Consider the following 21,499-nt stretch of genomic DNA (forward strand, 5'->3'; position numbering starts at 1 on the left):
GCCATGTCTACACTGATTCCCTAGAGATAGATTAAAAAAAAAATCTGGGCAATTAACAGGAAAATAAAACTAAATGTGAGATTAAGAGAGGTTTTTTTTTTTAGTAACTTACAAGAAACTCCCATCTTGTGCAATTGATAAGGAGAAATGATGAACATCAACTCCAGGATTTAATAGTGTTGAGCTTACGAGATGATTGAATGCTTGGCCCAAGCAAGTCAATTATGCCAAGATTAGGTCTCTTACTCAGAAGGGTCAAGCTGCTGACACATAGGACAAGGATTAACTCAAAGATTTTGGTACCCTATATTTTTCACACTCCAAAAGCTAATAAAGAAAATTTTCCCCAACAAGGTAACAGGTTTCCCTTTCATGAGCTATTCCCAGCTCCTTTTGTGGACATCAGGCTTGTAAACAGAGTTAAATCACATTCCAAAGAAACCTGGATCATCCAGACATTACAAGAAATATCACACTGATCCACTATGTTGATGGCCTCATGCTGATTGTATAAGAGCAAGAGGTAGCTATAGGCTATAGTAGTAGAAGACTTTTGAGACTCATCTGAGTCAAAGGGTGGGATTAAGTTCAACAAAAATTCGGGGACCTGACACTTCAGTACATTATTTTGAGATCTATTGGTTAGAAGTATGCCGATATCCCTTCGAAATTAAAAGACAAATTGCACCATCTTACATCCTCTACTACAAAGAAGAAGGCACAATGCCTAAGAGATCCTTATACCTCATGAAAGTAGCATTTTAGGGGTGCCTGGATGGCTCAGTCAGTTAAGCCTCCAACTCTTAATTTCGGCTCGGGTCATGATCTCATGGTCCCAGGATTGAGCCCCACGTTGGTTCCATGGTGGACCTTCCCCCCACTCCTGCACGCCCCCCTCTCTAAATTAAAACAAAAGAAAGAAAGTAACACTTCACCCATACATGGGGGTGCTGCTCTGACTCATGTACCAGGTAATGGGAAGGCTCTGTGACATTCCCAGCTTGTGAGGTAAGCAGTCTTGCCCCATACGCCTATGGTCCATCAGTATGTGATATTGTGTTGCAGGGATCATTATTGAAAAGCATCTTGTGTAGTATTTATGGCAGGCCGTAGAGGACGACTGAAAACATAAGCCCCTAGAGCAAAGCTATGCAATCTGTAGCAAAGATAGCTCCTGGCATGTGACTGAGCACTGGTAGAAATGGAATACTTAACCGTGGAACGCCAAGTGGCTATGGATCTGGAACTTACCACCATGAACTCAGTCCTTTAAAACCCATCAAGTCATAAATCAAGGCTGGCCCTGTAGTGATTCTTTGTAAGATGTAAACGGAATGCTCAATACCAAGCAAAAGCAGGAACAGAGAGTATAAGTAAGCTCCATGAGCTAGTAGTACTACATGTCACATGTCCTCCTTGTCACATACCATAACATGGTTGCATAAGTGCCCCTTCCCAAACTCATACCTAGGGTGTGGTTCCATTGGTGGTTCCATATGGAAAAAGCAAAACAAAATAAAACAAACAAAACAAAAACAACAACAACAAAAACCCTGAGCTTTGTTTATACATTAATTTCTCAATAAGTGGATATAAACCAAAAATGGAGAATGACTATATTATGGCCTTGCATATAAGTGGCCTTGAAAGACAGTGATGAAATAAAAGTTTTTACAGTGGATGGAGCTTTGGAAGGTGCATCTGATCTTCCACATTGTTTAATAGGCAAAATAGCCTCAAAAGAAAATACTTATGATCCCCTGGGCAGTAGTGAGTAGCCTGGTCAGATTGAAGCCTGAATGGGACAAGATTGAAAGAACTAGGGAAAGAAGGCCCTTGTTAAAGGCATGTGAATAAACATATGAAAGTGGGCACAACACGTGAAGATCTTCATATGTCAAAACCCACCAGAAAGTACCACATGCAAGTAGACACAATGACTTAGCCCATTGATTTTAACCAGCATTTTCCAGTGAACATCTCAGGGCTGATACAATGTACACAGAAACAAAATGGCCACAGCGACAGTAACAGAGACTATCCATAGGCCCTACAGCATGGACTCTCACAGAGCAAGACCAATTTAACAACTGCTGCCTCTGACTGTCTGGCAGCAGGTTATTGATTTCCCAGGATGTTGATTTCCTTGTGAAGATTAACTAGACAACTGATGGCAAGATGAGTTCTTTGGGATTCTTTCAACATCAAGGGTCCCTGAATTGTTTTCACAGAAATGGATACATATTATTTAACTTTACTGCCTTTAAGATCTCAATCAACATCACTCCCTTAGGATGTTCAGAATGCCTAATCCACATGAAAGGAATCAGATGCAAAATAACATCTGATGAGAGAAACCACTTTACAGGAAAGAAGATGTGGCAGTAGATCCATTACTGTGCGATCTTCTGGTCCTATCACATACCACACCACCCAGTACCTGCTAACCCAATAGAGCACTGGGAGGACCCATTAGAAGTGTGGTTGAAGCACCAGTTTGGAAAACATACCCTTAGAAGATGGGATGTTGGGCGCCTGGGTGGCTCAGTTGGTTGGGCGACTGCCTTCGGCTCAGGTCATGATCCTGGAGTCCCGGGATCGAGTCCCACATCGGGCTCCCTGCTCAGCAGGGAGTCTGCTTCTCCCTCTGACCCTCCCCCCTCTCATGTGCTCTCTCTCTCATTCTCGCTCTCTCAAATAAATAAATAAAATCTTTAAAAAAAAAAAAAAAAAAAAAAAAAAAAAAAAAAAAAAAAAAAAGAAGATGGGATGTTATTCTCCAGGGCATGTGCAATACATTGAATTAGAGAACTGTACATGATGTTGCGCCCCAAAGAAGATGGATACATGAGTCCAGGAACCAAGGGGCAGAAGCAATAGTCAGCACAGGTACCACTTCTCCTAATGATTCACTTAAAGACTTTGTGCCTCCCATCTCTGCAATTCTGGGCTGTGCATGGTTAGAATTCCTGCTCCTCAAAGAATGCACACCATCATGGGGGTCAGCAAACTATCAGCAATAACAGTCATCTGGTCATTTTGAGCTCCTTATGTCCACTCAGCAGCAGACAAGAGGAGTCACTATCTTGGGAGGAGTAAATGATTATAATTAACATGAGGAAGTAGGGCTCCTTTTTCACAGTGGAAGCATGGAGGATTATGTACATAATTCAGTTGATACATTTGGGTTCTTATCGGTGCTCCCTGCCAACATGTGAACGGACAAGGGCAGTAACTTTTATCTGAGTGATTGAAGGATATCAGGATATCAGATCTCTCAGGAATGAAGGTTTATTTTACACTACTAAACAAAACAACAAAGATGATAGCTGAGGGTGGGCAAAATTTGGAAAGAATAACTAGAACAGATAGATGACAGTGCGATTTTAAGAAGTTGACACCAACTACAGTGATGAGGACTGAAGTTTATCCTACTAACATCCATCTTCTAAATCTTCCCTCAGGAAGAATAACTCACTCTGGAGGGACTTCTTTTTAAATGTGCATAGAAAAGTGGATCTGGGTTATATAATTAAGGACTTGCTGCTCAGCTTTAAGTAATATGCTTATCTGACAGTTTCTAGCTCTTAGTTCTGTCAGGGTCTGCTTCAGTATTCGAGATGAGGCTATGGGTGGCTGGGTGGCTCAGTCAGTTAAGCATCTGCCTTCGGGCCCCCTGCTCAGCAAGGAGTCTGCTTCTCCCTCTCCCTTTTCCCCTCCCCCCTTTTCTTGCTCTCTCTCTCTCTCTCTCAAATAAAAAAAATTTTTAAAAGGTACAAAAGCTTTTAAAAAATAATTAAAAACAAAAACAAAAAGATGAAGCATGTTTTCCAGGGACAACCTCTGGCCAATGACTGATCAAGTCAGTGGCAGTCAATGTTATGCTCATCTTAGCGTAGTACCCATGTAATGGCTGAGCAAGGGGTTAGTGCAGTGACATAGCAATCCCACCCAACACAGAAATCATCTAACAGGCTTTTTCTTTAGAGCTCATGGTTGTGTTGGTAGAGATTCTGTTAGGTCTACATCTTGATCTGACAATCCCTCTGATCAAGCTGCTTTTTCGTTCTCATTTTACAAGTTACACCTCAATAAACCTTTTGCCCTACCAACTTTGTCTCGACATTGGCTTGTCAAAAATCCTAATCTCAGTGGCCTAATATAATCAATTGAAATAAATGTTCATTACTTCTTGAAGATAGTTCTTATGGTATTTTCACTCATTCATTCATTTTTTCTATAAATATCTAAATAGTATTTCTTTCAGAATTCAAAGCATGAAGCTAGATTTTGTTCAAGGCAGTCTGTTGTATACATTGGTTATTCCCACAAGAATTTTGCCCTTAAAAAATTAACAGAGAAATTCACACAGTGAGACAGATTCCAAAACAAAAATATGATGGTTGTTGCCAGTAACATTTTAGAAAATATTATGGTGAGCATTCAGTTTAGAAAGTCATTGTTTTCTGCCGGGGAATAAGAACACTGACATGAGCCATAAAGAAGGAATGAGATTTGAGCTGCAGAAAGTTAAGATAGGATCAAGGTGGGCAGAAGACACAGTGTGACTTCTATCTTTTACATATCAAGACACTTAAAACTAAATTTAATTGGTTTGTGATTTTAGTGGCTTAAAAATAAGACATATAAATTATGTCTGTGAGTACACACAAAACAATAATTCATTGTTTAAACTAAACATAAAAATTGAAGATATAGAGGAGAGAGTGAAAACCTTTTGGGAATCAGACATAGTTGGATTTAAAACTTGACTCCCCACTTATATTATATGATATCCTCCTATCTGGTCTCCTTGAATCCAGTCTGCTTTCTCCAATACTTCTTCTTCTTCTTCTTTTTTTTTTTTTTTTTTACTTTAGATCCTCAGACTTTATTCATCTTAATTTTTTAATTTAATTTTATTATGTTACGTTAATCACCACACATTACATCATTAGTTCTTGATGTAGTGTTCCATGATTCATTGTTTGCGTATAACACCCAGTGCTCGATTCAATACATGCCCTCTTTAGTACCCATCACCAGGCTAACCCATCCCCCTAACCCCCTCCCCTCTAGAACCCTCAGTTTGTTTCTCAGAGTCCATAGTCTCTCATGGTTCATCTCCCCCTCCGACGTTTCCCCCTTCATTTTTCCCTTCCTATGATCTTTTTTTTTTTAACATATAATGTATTATTTGTTTCAGAGGCACAGGTCTGTGATTCAACAGCCTTACACAATTCACAGCGCTCACCATAGCACATACCCTCCCCAGTGTCTATCACCCAGCCACCCCGTCCCTCCCACCCCCCACCGCTCCAGCTACTCTCGGTTTGTTCCCTGAGATTAAGATTTCTCGTATCAGTGAGATCATATGATACATGTCTTTCTCTGATTGACTTATTTCGCTTAGCATAATGCCCTCTAGTTCCATCCACGTCATTGCAAATGGCAAGATTCTGGGTTTTTTGATGGCTGCATAATATTCCATTATGCCAAACTTCCTTCATGTAACTTTTGAACATTTTGATGTGCCATAGAAGGCCCACTCTGCCACCATGTGCAAGCATTTAGTGTTCTTGACAAAATTATCTTGCAGTTATGCAATCATACCATGCTTTCTCAAACGTCTTTTACCAGTCACTCATGCCAAACACTCATAGTGTTAATTTCTTAAGGACTAGATTCATATTGGGAAAATCATTACCCCATTCCCTTCTCCACTTGCCTAATTCCACTAATCCTTCTAGATTCCCTTTAGTATTATCTACCTTGAATGAATTGTTCTCTTTCTCTGAAGATGAGTTAAAAGTCTCTTCTCTGTATTTCCATAGTGTTTGTTGAACACGTAACAATTATCATTACTCCTCCTGATAATTGTATTGTTTTTGTCTTTCCAGCATCCTAAATGACAGAGATGTCTAAAGACTTGCAGACTGACACCTTGTAGGTATTCAGAAAAAGCTCTTTGAATAAGGGCTCTAGTTTTCAGCGTGGAGACTTTAGAATTCATCAATGTCCAAAAGAAAAGATGAGGAGGGAAAAAGAGATACAGTCTGAAAGTGACTTCCTGACCAAAACACTATTTATATAGGTAAAGAAGAGGAGTCTTGCAAATATTTTTCAGCTTTGACTCTGGAGCATCTACATCCTATCCCCGGGGAATTTTTCAACATATAAATCTTACAAGGAGACAAAGCCCATATCTCACTGTAGAAGTAAAAAGGACCAGACACAGATTTTTTTTTTTCCCATTCTTCCTTAAAGCAAGGAAGACTGGTACATGACCCAGATTCAACTGGTCAAATCCCCCCATCCTACTTGCAAACTTTGAAATGAGGAGCTAGTTTCAAAAGAAAAGGGACAGTAAAGAAAACATTCTGGTGGTAAGGGCTGCAGAAGTGGTAGCATCCAGGTTCCAGGGGGAGCAGTGGTGGCAGCTCATTGTCCTGCAGCTGCTGCTAAAGCAGGAACAGCTGTGGAAGGACAGCTCTGTCCTCTCAGGCCTGCTTCTGGAACCAGATTTCTACTGGCCTAGCCACTGCCTTGTGTCTCCTGTTTTTGACCGTTCCTAAACTTGGTTCACTGCCTTCCCAATGACACTGTTAGCCACCAAATAAATTTCATCCAGTAAATATGTGTTCTGTGTAAATGGCCAGAGTTATTTGCTGTTGCTTGCTTTAAAGAACACTGACCAATCTAGAGAGATGATCCATAAACAGACCCAGATGAATGAGGAAAGCTAGAATCGGTGGCTTTAGAAAAGTCAAAAACTTAGGGAGATGCCTATATTCCTCTCTTGCTTTCAATCCTCCTCATTCCAATTTCTAGCTAGACCTGCTGTCTTATATCCTCTAAAACAAAACCTGGAAATATACTTTACTTTTCATCTTTATTGCTATGACCCTAGTCCACACCACATCTCTTGCTTATTTTAAGCAAATGTTTGTGCAAATGTCCTAAGTCCCAAATTAATTAAAAATGTTTCATTAGCTTTTGAAAGCTTTGGAAATCCAAGAGGTATCAATTAGAAAGTTTTGTCAAAAGCTTTATTTTCTACCTAAGGCAGCATTAAGTATTTAATTAGTTATTAACTGCAGTGGATTTGGGGTACTCTTCAGGACTTGAAGTCGTAGGAGAATTGCAAAAAGCCTCTCTATCCTCCATTGTCTTCCATCAATCGAGATGAAGAAGTTCACCTGTTGTCAAATTCTCTGCAAAGAATCGTTACTATTTTTTTCTCTCTGTCCTGACCAGTCTCCTTCAATTGAATGATCAACAGTGATATCATATTAAAATTTTTCTTTTTCATTTCAAGCATGTGAAGTATGGCTTCCTATATTTTTTAGAGAAGACACAGCAATGTAGCAAGCCAGGAAAATTCTCACATCATAGTTGAGTATATAACACTTCCTCTCCTGGTTATTACTTATACAACTGGTTTACAAGAGCATAAAGTAAGAACCTAAACTCTTCTCCCATTGCTCTGACAAAACTTCTACAGTTCACTAGTTTGGAAGAAGCTATAATTGAATTCATCTGTGCCTATAGATTTCAATTTTTTTGTTTTGTTTTCTTTTTTTTACTTTTTGTAGAAAGTCTTTAATAGCAGATTTGATTTCTTTAATAGATATCAGACTATTCTAATTTTCCATTTCTTCTGCTATCATCTTTATCTAGAAATTTGTCCATGTTATCCACATTGTCAAATGTTTGCAATACAATTATTCATAATGTTCTTTTAAATATCTTTTGATGTCTGAAGATTTGTAGCGATATTGTAGTAATACCACCCCTGATATTAAGTAATTTATCTTTTTTTTCATATTATATTAGACTTGGTGGTCATTTGTCAATTTTTTTTTAACTTTTTATTTATTTATTCATGAGAGACACAGAGAGAGAGAGAGAGAGAGGCAGAGGGAGAAGCAGGCTCCCAAGGAGCAGGGAGCCCGATGTGGGACTCGATCCCAGGATCCTGGGATCATGACCTGAGCTGAAGGCAGACGCTTAACCATCTGAGCCACCCAGGCACCCTGTCATTCAATTTTAATAATAGGTTGGAGAACGTGATCAAAAAAGATATGCCTGAGAGAGACCCGTGAGCTAGCCCTGGGCACTTTGGAGGCTCTTCACCTCCTCCCGTCCTTAGAATGTGGGTTTCATTTGCCTTTCCTGCTCCCAGAGTTTGCTCCAAGGACACAGCGTTGAGATAAGTGATGTGGTGTTGAAAACACCTGCATGGTATAAGTAACTAAGCCCAGTTACGACTTCTTTATAAGCTTTTAAGATTTAGAGGGCAGGTGTGGGGATCTATTGGTCTTGCTGTCTCCCAAGACACGCCTCATACGTAAGTTTCCTTTGCTGTTATTAAATTTGCCACGTAGCAGCATGGAGTGATGTGTTTCTCTTTGGTCTCTCCCTGCTTGGCATAAGAGGACTGGTTTTGTATTATACCAGGGAAGCTTTCCAGAGGGCTGTGAACCTACAAATGTTATTTCAAGCAATCAAATTTTGGCTTCTTCCCTTTGATTTATGTTTTTTATCTTATTAATCTCTGCTTTTATATTTATTTCTTTAGATTTTCCACATTTAGAAGAAGGAAAGACAAATGCTTTTTTAGTATAATGAATATGCTAATATGCAAACATAAATTTTGAATTCAATTCTATAAGAAAATGGAAGGGACAGAGATGAATGTGTTTCTTCTCATTAAGAATACCTCTTGGAATTATCACAAATTTCTATTTATACCTCAGAGACCAGATACTAGTTAAATGATCTCTCCTATATAAGTTACAAAATATGATCTTTATTCTTTCACAGTAGGTCCAACCAAAGATAAGCCAAGAGATGGTGAGAACACATATTGAGGTAAACAGCAAGTAGTCTCCACCAGAGTTCAAAAGAACAATAAGGAGAAATAGTTAAAAAAAAGGATTCCTTGTGAGTTAGAGAGCATATGGGTTGGATGTAGTAGATAACACTTTCAACTATAATTTATTTATTTATTTATTTATTTTTAAGATTTTATTTATTTATTCATGAGAGACAGAGAGAGAGAGAAAAGCAGAGGGAGAAGCAGGCTCCCAAGGAGCAGGGAGCCCGATGCGGGACCCGATCCCAGGACCCTGGGATCATGACCTGAGCTGAAGGCAGATGCTTAACCATCTGAGCCACCCAGGCGCCCTCAACTATAATTTATAGAAAATACTTTAAGAAAACATCAGTAACTATTAAAATTATGTAGAATAAGGATATATAATGATGTAAAACAGCATTAATAATGCAGAGATTAGTAGAATGAAAACTATATAAAACAAAATAATCAGTGGGGAACTATTATTTTTTTAAATTATACATCTGTGTGTATATATATATATATGCATGCATATAAATAAACATACATAAAACATGAGGATAGAATAAATTAATAAAATTTAAAAATAAAATACAAAAGAGGTATGCATAAGACTTTTAAAAGGAAATATATCATATGTCTCCTTTATCTGGGCCTTTTTACTCATTTGTTCTAAAATATTATACTGTTTACATAAGTGTTAAAAATTGTGTGTGTGTATTACAGAAGTTTATATAATCTAAGCCAATCACTTAATAACAAAATATTAACCTGCATGATTCAAATTCAGATGAAAAGTATCAAGGCTGGTATTAGAGGAATCATCTTCTTTTCTGCCTAAAAGAATATTACATATTACATTTTAGGCAGAATATTTCCTTTCTGCATAAAAGGGATATCATAACTTCATGAAATATTTTTGAAGCAACAATGGCAATGAGTCACTTTAAATTTATTCTTCAGAAAATGTTATAAATAAGGACAATTTTAGTCTTTTTTGTTATTGCATCATTAACTCCACCATATCCAAATGGTAATAAATTCAAATATAAGAAAAATGATTAATTACCTGTGCTGGCTCTATATGATACACTGGTTGACTAGATAGACTAGTGAGGAATACAAAATGACCTGGTGAGAAGCCATCTGTAGTTCTGTCCAACTCTTTAAAAGCATTTCTCCTGCTGACTTTATCACAGTGTTCAATAACAATGTAACAGAAGCTTTATCACCAGGATATCATGGGTGTATTTCATGCCCTTTTGACATACTTCTATTGCCTCTTGAAACACTTCAGGGTTAATTGTCTTTATTAGGCATATTTCCATATCTGGAACCCATTGCATGGATTTTTACAAATCTCCGAAAAGACATCAATATGTCAGTCTAAAACCAAGTCATATGCAGAACAGCAAGAAATGGAAAATACTGAAATGAATGTTGATCTGAACATAGCAACAATTAATCTGATTTTTTATATAGTTTATTGGACTGATAGATACATTATATAAAATTATTTTATTTTGGTAATGTATAGCCAATCTCTATTTCAAATTTTAGAACAAAATATCAAGCCGTTTTAAATATATACACATAAACACTGAGGCTCTTTACCTATTTATAATTTGCTTTCCTATATATTTAGAATACATTATGTAATTTAAAAGGAAAATGTAAACTATTTGTTTTTTTAAAAAAGTTAAGAATGGGGTGATTTTTTAATTAAACTACAAAGAGTTGACTACTCCCATGATTTTATTTGTGGCAGTCAGTACAGCTGGATTTCATAAGGTCCAGGGGGAAAGTGCTATAGGGTTTTGTCACATAATCAATCAGTTGACATAAATTCATAGCATTGAGTGACCCATCATCTCAGGCATATAGCAGAATGAAGGAACATATCTTCCATAATGTAACAAGTTTTCCTGACTAGCTGAAGGATGACCTTATTATATCATTATTTACCTGAAGTAAGAACAATATTACAGATAACTTTTCTTTCAGGCAATTTTAATTTAAGGTTTTTGACACATAAACAGTTTTATGACTACTTCAGTGGGGCAAGAAGTGATGTAGCTGGAAGGCAAAACTGTTTTTTAGAGATTGGAAAGCTTCTGATTGAAGCGTGCAGGGGAAAATGATATTAAAAACTTCTGTTCATTATTTCATTTGTGCCCAGAACTGTGCTGAGCACTTTATACACAGAACACAAAGCTAGTATAAATAGGAAATAGAAGAAATTGGATTCCAAACCAATTTACACTGGATACCAAAGGCAGTGCATGCCACTATAACAGTACTATAGGCAAGCTTAAATTACTCTCTCCCACTTAAATATTCTTTTTCTGGCCATTTGTAAGTTGACATCACTTTTATTTGCCTTTCCATTTCATTTTAGTTCATTGGTTACCTGATGCTAATTCTCAGACAGATTTCCCATTTGTATTCATCCATACCAACATGATTCACTCCTGCTCTGTTATTCTGAAACCTGCCCTGGTCATATTCTTTTCCCATGCTACCTTTACTTCTCTTTGGCTACTTGACTAAAACTTGAAGTTCATTTTGTACATGTGTTGCTCAGTCCTAGTCTACAGTGGAATTTCTAGCTATTATTCAAGATCATTACCCTTTGGAAGCTGGGTTTCTCTTTCTCTGACTGCTTTTGAAGTCTAAATTCTTAGCTTGAATTCTTAGCATGCACTTACATTCAAAACCTTGTAAAAACTGTTCCTGATTTATGTTTTTATATTTATCATCTAGGTTTCCATGTGACCATTCTGATCCATGGTTAATACAGCATCTATGTCTTTGATATTTTCCACTTAAGCTTTTTATCAAGTTTGGATTAAAGGATTCATATTGAGGAGTTGTTATATTTGTAAAGGACTTGGAAGTGTCCTACAGGCAAGGGTAGAAGTCGAAGTGTGCATAAGATAAATTTTATGCTTAAGGCAATGGAATAGCTACTGAGGCTTTTTAATTAAGGAAAGTAATGCAAAATCATTTTGTGAAAATTATTTTAAAAAAATATATTTGCACAATAGGTTGATCAAGAAGAAAGAACAGGACAGAAGAATAAAGTTTGGATCTCCTTTAACAAGCTGAATACATGAAGTGGCAGAGCCCCGAGCCAAATTTGTAGTGGTAGGAGTTAAAAGGCAAAAATAATTGTGGTTGATAATAAAAAGAGAGTATTTTGGTTTATGATATCTTACTTGCTATAAGAGATAAAAAAAAGAGTAATGATTAAGGACTATTGACCCTTTCTTATCTGAGTGACTGTCTAAAACGTATTGTATTTAGAATATCAGAAGGATAGGCATGAGTTGGTATCTGGAGGATGAGTTCTGTTTTAGATATGCTGTACCTGAAGATACTAGGAAGATGTCCATGTGGAAATGCCTGGTAGCCACTGAAAATGAAGTGAAATTTTAAGTGAGCAGTCAAGCTTAAAGATGTGAGTTTTGAAACTCATCCAGGGGGATGTGCTAGTTATTATTGTAAGATTGGTTGGATCTCTCATAAAGAAGAGTTGTTCAGAAACATAAACCTAGGAAATGCTCGTATCCAGAGAGTGGGAGGCAAGAAAGGAAGGGGAGAAGGTGCAATGTCTACCACAAAGAGTTGTTTTTTTGACCATCTCTTACTTTCATGTAGAGACTTGGGGCATGTTTTTAGAGTCTTAAATAATATATATGGACATGGATGGCACATTGTCATAGGTATTTAAGACATGTTAGTTGAAATAAACTGAAGGTACTGAAAGAGAGTTAGAAATAAAAACACGATTATCAGAATCCAGAGGAAGAGAATGCTCATGAATGGGAGCCTACATTGCGAATTCTGGCAGGGTAAATGCTCAGAAAACTAACAGAAATGTTGAGTATGGCCATCAGGTTATCATTAATGACGTTTGAAACCAGAATGTAAACATATTCAAACGCAGAAAAGAGTTTAAAATAGTATTTCTAGAACTTATAGCTGTAGCTCCAAATAGTTCTCTTCCCTTTGGTTACTTCCAACATTTTGATATGACATATAAATGTCACTAATTTTTTATCCTCACTTGAATAATGGAGAAACTGAGGCAGAAAGTCAGAATACACATATTTTACAACTGCTGCATTAAAGGCTAGAATTTTAAACTTGCCACTATTCTTTTGATATCAAACTAAATGTTCTTTAATTGCCATCATGGCAAGCACTATTTTTTATGATGTGATCAGCTCAGGCATGTAGTTAAATGGTATATAAACAACAATCAATTCAAATTAAATCATTCTATTTTTAGAAGTAAAACCTACCAACGCATCTCATATCACATAATTGTATAATTCACTGTAATTACATAATGCTCATATGGTGCTAAAAAAATTGATAAGCTGACATTAAAGCAAAATGACTTAAACCTGTCTTAATTTGAAATGCAATGATGACATTGCTAATAATATGATTAGTCCTAAATTTTGGAATTGTATTCCCTAGTTTATAATTTTTCCCTTAAATAATTTTAATGACATTCAAGGAAACCCCAGGAGAAAATATGCTAACAAAATGTCTATTTATTTGTCACATATTTTTAGTATTTCCTGATTAAAATTTCTTTATATCCAGTCTGTTGAGATTATAAGTATATTTGGCCATAAATAGCAGCAATCTCTTTTGTAATTAGCCTCATATTTAGTGATTTATTCAGTAATAAAATAAGCCAGATTCTGGAATTTTTATCACAGACTGAAATCTGGCATTAACAAAAGCTTGAGACTAAATGAAAAAGACACAATTCTTGCTCTCCTGATGCTGCATATATTATAGTTAGAGTCAAAAGTGACTTCCTAATTTAGTTATAACCCTAAGATTTCAAGGCAGCAGTTATGACAATTTTGCTGGCCCACAATGTATGGCTGGGAAATATTGTTTTTCAATACTGAATGTGAGGAATTTATTCAAATAAAAATTACCCACAAGACACATACCTGGAAACAAGGCAGCCAGCTTCTTTGAGAAAGTAAAAGCTATGCCAAGGCAGGTTTGTTCACTGAGAAAAGTCTGTATGGGGAATCAGACAGAGTGCAGTCTTCAAACTTATTGGGCAGCAATGTGACAACTGGGTGTGAAACAAACAGAAAGGCAAGATTATCATCCAAGGAACCTTCCCACAATCCTTAACTGCTACTTCCACCAAAAGATTTTCATATGTTTTTGTCAGAGGACACAAAAATATATTTTAAGTTTACATTTAAATACATACTTAGGGCGCCTGGGTGGCTCAGTCGGTTAAGCGTCTGCCTTCAGCTCAGGTCATGACCCCAGGGTTCTGGGATTGAGCCCCACATCGGGCTCTCTGCTCGGCGGGAACCCTGCTTCTCCCTCTCCCACTCCCCCTGCTTGTGTTCCCTCTCTCACTGTGTCTCTCTCTGTCAAATAAATAAATCTTTAAAAAAATAAATACATAAATACTTAAAAAGAGTTACCTTACTTGATTTGCTTTCCCTTTTTTTTTTTAAGATTTTATTTATTTGAGAGAGAAAGTGCAAACAAGAGAGCACAAACAGGGGGAGCAGCAGAGGGAGAGGGAGAAGCAGGCCTCCTGCCAAGCAGGGAGCCTGATGCAGGGCTCAATCCCAGGACCCTGAGATCATGACCTGAGCCGAAGGCAAACGCTTAACCAACTGAGCCACCCAGGCACCCCTTGATTTACTTTTCTTCTTCTTCTTCTTCTTCTTCTTTTTTTTTTTTTAAGATTTTATTTATTTATTTGAATGAGAGAGAGACAAAGCACGAGAGCAGGGAGGGTCAGAGGGAGAAGCAAACTCCCCGCTGAGAAGAGAGCCCAAGGCAGGACTCCATCCCTGGACTCCAGGATCATGACCTGAGCCCAAGGCAGACGCTTAACAGACTGAGCCACCCAGGAGCCCCTTGATTTGCTTTTCTTGATAGCATGCCTCAAAACATTAATCATACCTGGACTCACTATATTTTATCTGTGACCCTCAGAAATTTTCATTACCTACAAATTATCTGAGTTCAGTCTATGTCTCCAAATCTTTTCTTTTTAATTTCTAACTTTCATTATGGAAAATTTCACATACATAACAAAATAGAGATACTAGTGTAGTGAATCCCAGTGGATCTATTATAATTTTGTATACTCTAACATCAAAGCTCCTGTATGTCCAACATCCCCAGATTTTTTCTAAGTAAATTTCAGATAGCACATTATTTGATCCATAAATATTTAAGTATACATCTCTAAAAAAATGACTATTTAAAAAAATATAACCATGACATTAAGAACATTATTTTTAATTGATAAAATGCCTAGTTTTCATATTACTAAAATTGTTTCCTTTTTTTAACCATTTGTTTGTACATATCAAGGACAAATTAAGGTCCATGCATTACGATTTACTCATATTTCTTTTTAATGATTTATTTTGTAATCTGTAGTTTCTTTTCTCATCTCTTTCCCCCAAACTGGAAATTATTTTCCTCTAACTAGTTTGTCTTGTAGGATTTCCCCAAACCTAGATTTACTGATTTCATCCCATTGGCTTCACTATATAACATTTTCCTTGATTTTCTGTATTTTCCATAAATTGGTAGTTAAATTTAGAAACTCAATCAGATATGGGTTCAATTTTATAAGAAGTTTATTTTATAAAATAAATTATATATAAGTAATATATATAATGTACATTATACATAAATATAAAATAAATATAAAAATATATAAAAATATAAAAATATATAAAATATATTTTATAAGAGTTTTTGCATATCGCCATGAGTATGTGCCTTAGATCTAGTTTTACTTTACTTTGGGTATGCATTCATCTATTCAGTTATGAGATGAATTTTAAAATAAATGAACTAAAGCCTTTTTTACCATAAAGGTAAAATATGTACCATCAGTTCTCAAACAGTTTTCTCGGGAAATATACCCATGTTTTTGCCTTGTAATTTCCAAATTAAAAAAACTGATTTCCAAATATATGGCAAAAAAAAAAAAGTAATTTTCAACCTTGCTTCCCTCTAGGAACTGCTTCTTTGGCTTTTTATTTCTCTTTATCCGCTCCCACAACACTTTCTGAAAATCTGCCAACCACAGTATGTCTAAGAGCTGTAGAAGGAAAGTAAAGGGAGTTGAAAACATTAGGAGGCATTGGGAATATTAGTTTTTAAGGATATATCTAAGTAAACTAAGTTACTAAGCTAATTATAATTTATAATCAATCAACAAATACATTTAAATATATTTTATTTTTATTCACAATATTTTATGCAATTTCAAGAATCAAACAATGCATAAAGACCAATTTCCTTCTTATAAAAAGACATGAGTTAATTTTGAGGAACATGGCTTTATAACATTTAGTTGGACTGAAATTTTGCACTCAATTCTGTGACAAAATAATTCCTGTATATGGAGACTTCCTATGTATATAATGACAAATATATGTCTAACTCATAACATAACTCATTCATTGATTAAGAGACAGGTCAATGGGTAAATAGCATTCATTGACTTACCAGCAATTCTGGAGTTATGTTTAGAACAATTTATGACACTGTTGACACTCTTCTAATATAACTCAATAACTACACATACCAAAACCAACTTCTGTTTTTAATGCAGTTATTGACCAAAATGTATTTTTTGAAATTGCCATTCTATTTCATAAATGCATATTTTCCACTTACAAATCTTACATTAATGCCATTCATAATTGGTAAGGTGCTTATAATGCCTTTGACCACTCTGCCATGGGAAATCTTTACACTGTACAAAAATAGAGAAAGTTCAATATAACCTCAGGTTTTGCTTCTCAAACTGAGGAATTGTAGTGGTTTGTCAAGGAGTATTCAAAGCCAAAAAGGTAAAAATGGTGCACCTTCCTAGAGCATTGATTTTACCCTGAGGTTCAGTTAAAAATAGTTGAGCTTTTACCCTCTTTAAAATCATCACAAGAATGAGCAGGTGGAATATCATATAATATGTCAGGCAATCTTATGCTTTATTTGGATATAAAATAATTTTTAATGAATTTACATGATTCAAATCATTGAAAATTTATAAATGGTATATCTTTGTTGTTGATGTTGTATAAAAATTCAAAATCTGGTAATCATAGAAAAATATATTTGAAGTGAGGAAGAGTAAATTGGCAAATCACAAGGAAAAGTTATTCTATTGTCACCAGTGTCCTTAACTGTTCATTCTTTGTCAAAACAATCATAACATCAAACTGTGCACTTTAATATGTGAAATATCAGGTTTAAACATCCAATTGAGTAAACTATGTCTAAACTGTTTCTGTACCAGTTGATGGTACAGAGTTGGGTGAGAGCAAGTAACATAGCCATTTTACTGGTCTTCCTTATATTTAGAATAAGAATATCTGTGAAGACAAGTAAATATCACAATATTTAGTGTTAAACAACCTGATGAGAATACTTTCAAGTAATATTGCAATTTTGTTTGTTTTCTAATGCAACGATTTTGGGAGTAATATGTCTTCTATAACCAGATTACAAAATGGAAGGAAGATTATTTGTTTCTTTAAGATGAAAAATGATAATATCTGTGGTTAAATTCATTCTATTAGCAGTTAACTTTTTTCTTGAAAAACATTTTTAGGAACTATTTCCTGGAGAGACCAAGCTGTGAATGAGAGGCCTTTTGACCTCACAACAAGAAAATACTCTTTTTGAGAATTCCATGAAAAGCAACGTGAAAATGTGCCCCATGCCAACATTTCAACACAATTCTATGCATCTCTTCTTAAAAGTTCTCTTGATATAGACCAAAAGGTAGTGAGAAAAATATTTGTCATTTTTGTCCACTTACTTGGAGAGTCTGTAATATTTCTGAAATATTATGATACCAATAATTTGAAATTTCCTAATTGTTGAAACTGACAGTATCATATTTTCAGTTGAACCAATCATCTAAAATTTGTAAACATGAGACTAGCATTTCATCTAAACTTAAAAAAAAAAAAACACAGGAGTTATTTTTCCTACTTTTAGACACTGGAGCTCCTTCCTGGTCCTCAGGCCTTTGGTTTTAGACTGAATTCTACCACTGGCTTTCCTGGCTGTCCAGCTTGACCTCAGAGCTGACCACTGTAAGGAGGTGCAGCATATCTGAGACCAGCAACCCAGCAAGATCCTTGTGTCACTGAGTGCTACAGGGTGAGAAGGAGCTGCCCGTCCTGGACAAGACCAAGTTCCTGGTCCCAGACCATGTCAAGCTGCATTAGCTGATTAAGATGATCCAGTCTCATCTGCAGCTGAACCCCATGTAGGCATTCTTCCTGCTGGTGAACCAGCACAGTATGGTGAACAAGTCCATGCCCATTGCGAGAAGGATGACCATGGCTTCCTCTACATAGCCTACCCCTCCCAGGAAACCTTTGTATTCTAAGCTAGCAGTAGTGATTACCAGGGAGCTCCTTGCTCCTTAACTGAACTGCCTCTACCCAAGTGGACTGGGCAGGGTTGCCACCCCCGACCCAGGGGGCTTCAACCACACCTGTTTTTTTTTTTTTGAATCTTTAATTTTTTATTGTTATGTTAATCACCATACATTACATCATTAGTTTTTGATGTAGTGTTCCATGATTCATTGTTTGTGCATAACACCCACACCTGTTTTGTCCTTGGGTGGATCCTGGGCCAATCATTGTTAGGGTTGCCCCTCTGGGTGCTGGCTGGGATCGGGATGGTGGGAACAGGCAGTTCCTATAATACATTTTTATGTTGATTTTATTTCTCTGGAAAACCTGACTAATTGAACCACTTTTCTCCAAAATTTTCACCCTTCATTAGGCTCTGGGGGTTCATTCTGAAACATAAGTAGTGGATAAATAAGAATTATATATAATTCTACAACTCATACACTCTTTATTATTTTAGCAATTAAGTTAATCAGGAATAATATTAATTATAGAGAATATTCACATCTTGTGTGTTTTTTTTTTTTTATTTCTCAGACCAAATGAATTAACTGTATGGTCATTTAAATTAATAATCTAACTAGCCAAATGTTTATTAGTAGCAACTGGTGGTCTGGAAATCCATTAAAGGAATTTCTACAATTACAGGTAAGTAATTGTACAGGAAATTAGCACAGACTAAGCATAGAGGGTAAGAATACAACTAAGGTGTAACATTTATGCCATCGGTGGTGAGAGTCACAAAAATAACTCAGGGTCATCAAAGTATCCTCTCATAAAGACTCTTGCCACATTTTGCATATTTTAGGGTCCTCCTTTTCTCTCTCTTTCTCTCTAAACAGTAGCAATCCAGATTTAAAAATCTAAAATTATTTTGTGATCTGAATGATTTTGAACTTTTATCACAAACAATTAATAGATATTGTGGTAAACTATTATGCTTTACTCTGTAGTAATGATAGATTGATAATACAGATGTTATTTCATTTTTTTGTCATTCATTTCAAACTTCATTTTAATCAAACTACTTCTCTTCATTAAAAGTACTTTAATGTTAATACTGAAAAACAATTTGTAACTTCATGTTTCTTGCTTTTCTTAAAGATTATTTTGTGAAAAAGCTGAAAATATCTTTTAAAAGACCACAGGATGGAAAATAAGAGGAATTGGTTGTTGATAAAGTTTATAATTAAAGTTGGTTTAGTCATCAACAACTATTTTCTAGACTAATAATAAAAAAGAAATAAAGCCTTGATTTTATTATACATTTTTAAAAGTTTATAATCAGAATAGTTTAGAGAGCATAATTCTTTAACATCCAGAAACATTTAGCTAAACAAATACTGAAATTAAACTTTTATAATATAAATATAAAGTAAAATGCAGACATACAGAGATATTGCATTTTTATTTTTCTTAGCCCCATTGTTGGGGAAGTATAACGAACACTTGGTTTAAATAATAGCAAAGGAATTACAAGAAGAATCAAAGGAAATTATCCCACCTTCCAAATGTAGCTACTAGCTAAGAAATACAGACAACTTTTCTCCTAGTTTTATGTGGTGCCAGAATGTTAAAAGTCCCCTTCATAGTTATAACTCTTAGACAAGGGCATTTCACTAGAAACTGCATTTTAGGTAAATGGGTTTCCCATTGTTTTTCTCAAATTTGGAAGATCATAAAATAAAGGTTACTTTTGGAAAAAAGAAAGTAATTTTATCTTTATAAACTTCTCCTGAGTGTTTTGTTTTAAATTAATGGAACCCTGCACATAAGATTTATAGAATCTAAAGATAGTAGGTGTAGTGTCAAATTAATCCGTGTGATTTATTACAAATCTTATGATGACCCCTGATCATGCAGGATCTGAGAGCATGGCCATAATGGTTTATGTGCTACTGCTTGACTCACTGACCTTTCACCCTTGGAGTTTTAAAATCATTTTGTGGAACTCTTAAGGACACCATTAGCACCAACCAGTACTGTATTCCTTGCCTTTGGCTTTCATCTTCAGCTGCTTTTTTTTTTTTTCAAAATATTCACACAAATCATGATGTCTAATAAAAACAGCTTATGAATAGACACGTTATCTGGTCTTCAACTGAATAAAATATTTTATAATAAATATATTAGATTTTAGTTGTTAATATAAAGTTCTAATTATATTAGATAAGTAAATTCCAGAGATCTGCTGTACAACATAGTACCGGTAATTAACTATAAGTTATTGTGTACTTAAAAATTTGTTAAGAAGACAGATCAAATGTTAAGTGTTCTTACCACACATACACATACACACATAAACACACATATAAGCACACACATACAACCGCATCCCACCCCCCAAAAATCCAAGGACACAAGGAAACTTTTGGAGGTGATGGATATGTTTATCACCTGGATTGTGATGATGGTATCATGAGTATATGAATACATCCAAACTCACAAATTGTAAATATTAATTATGTACAGTCCTATTATATCCAATATAGCTAGGAAAAAAAGAAAGAATACTTATAGCTGACATGCAGCTTTAATTGCTATTTCAGGGGAAAAAGTAAATAAGAGGAATAATAAGAAAAAGTGAAGGAGGAGGAAAAGGAGGTGAAAATATTTACTATTTAGGAAATATTTGCTTCTCATTGCAAGAAATAAATGTAACTAAATATGGTAACATTTAAATAGACTTCTTATGGTGGTCATTTCATAATATATACAAATATTGAATCATTATGTTGTACAACTAAAACCAATATAATGTATGTCAATTATACCTCAATTAAAAAAGAAGAAATTTACTATTTACTATTATAACAAAGAAACTGAATATTCATAAGACCAAAGAAATTAATGAGTCAAAACCCAACAAATTAGAGCTGTCAAACTAGTTATTTAGCATTGGGTTATTTTAAAAATGAATTTGATTAAATTTTTACATATGTCCATGGTCAAAGGTCACCAAGAACATACCTGTAGTTGAACAAGTTGGGTTTATTACTCATTGCAGTGAGAGAAAGCACACCATGGGAAATTGTGATGCATCTCAGTAAAAGGGCACTTAAAACAACTTGTTAACAGCATTGGGCTTGTGTTAGATATAGGGGAGGATTTAAAAAAGCAAGGCTTTGCTTTGTATTGGATTTTTCCAGGAAGTAAGAGTGATTCTGATTGAATA

Source organism: Zalophus californianus, chromosome 2 (genome assembly GCF_009762305.2).
Source record: "Zalophus californianus isolate mZalCal1 chromosome 2, mZalCal1.pri.v2, whole genome shotgun sequence".
NCBI classification, from domain to species: domain Eukaryota; kingdom Metazoa; phylum Chordata; class Mammalia; order Carnivora; family Otariidae; genus Zalophus; species Zalophus californianus.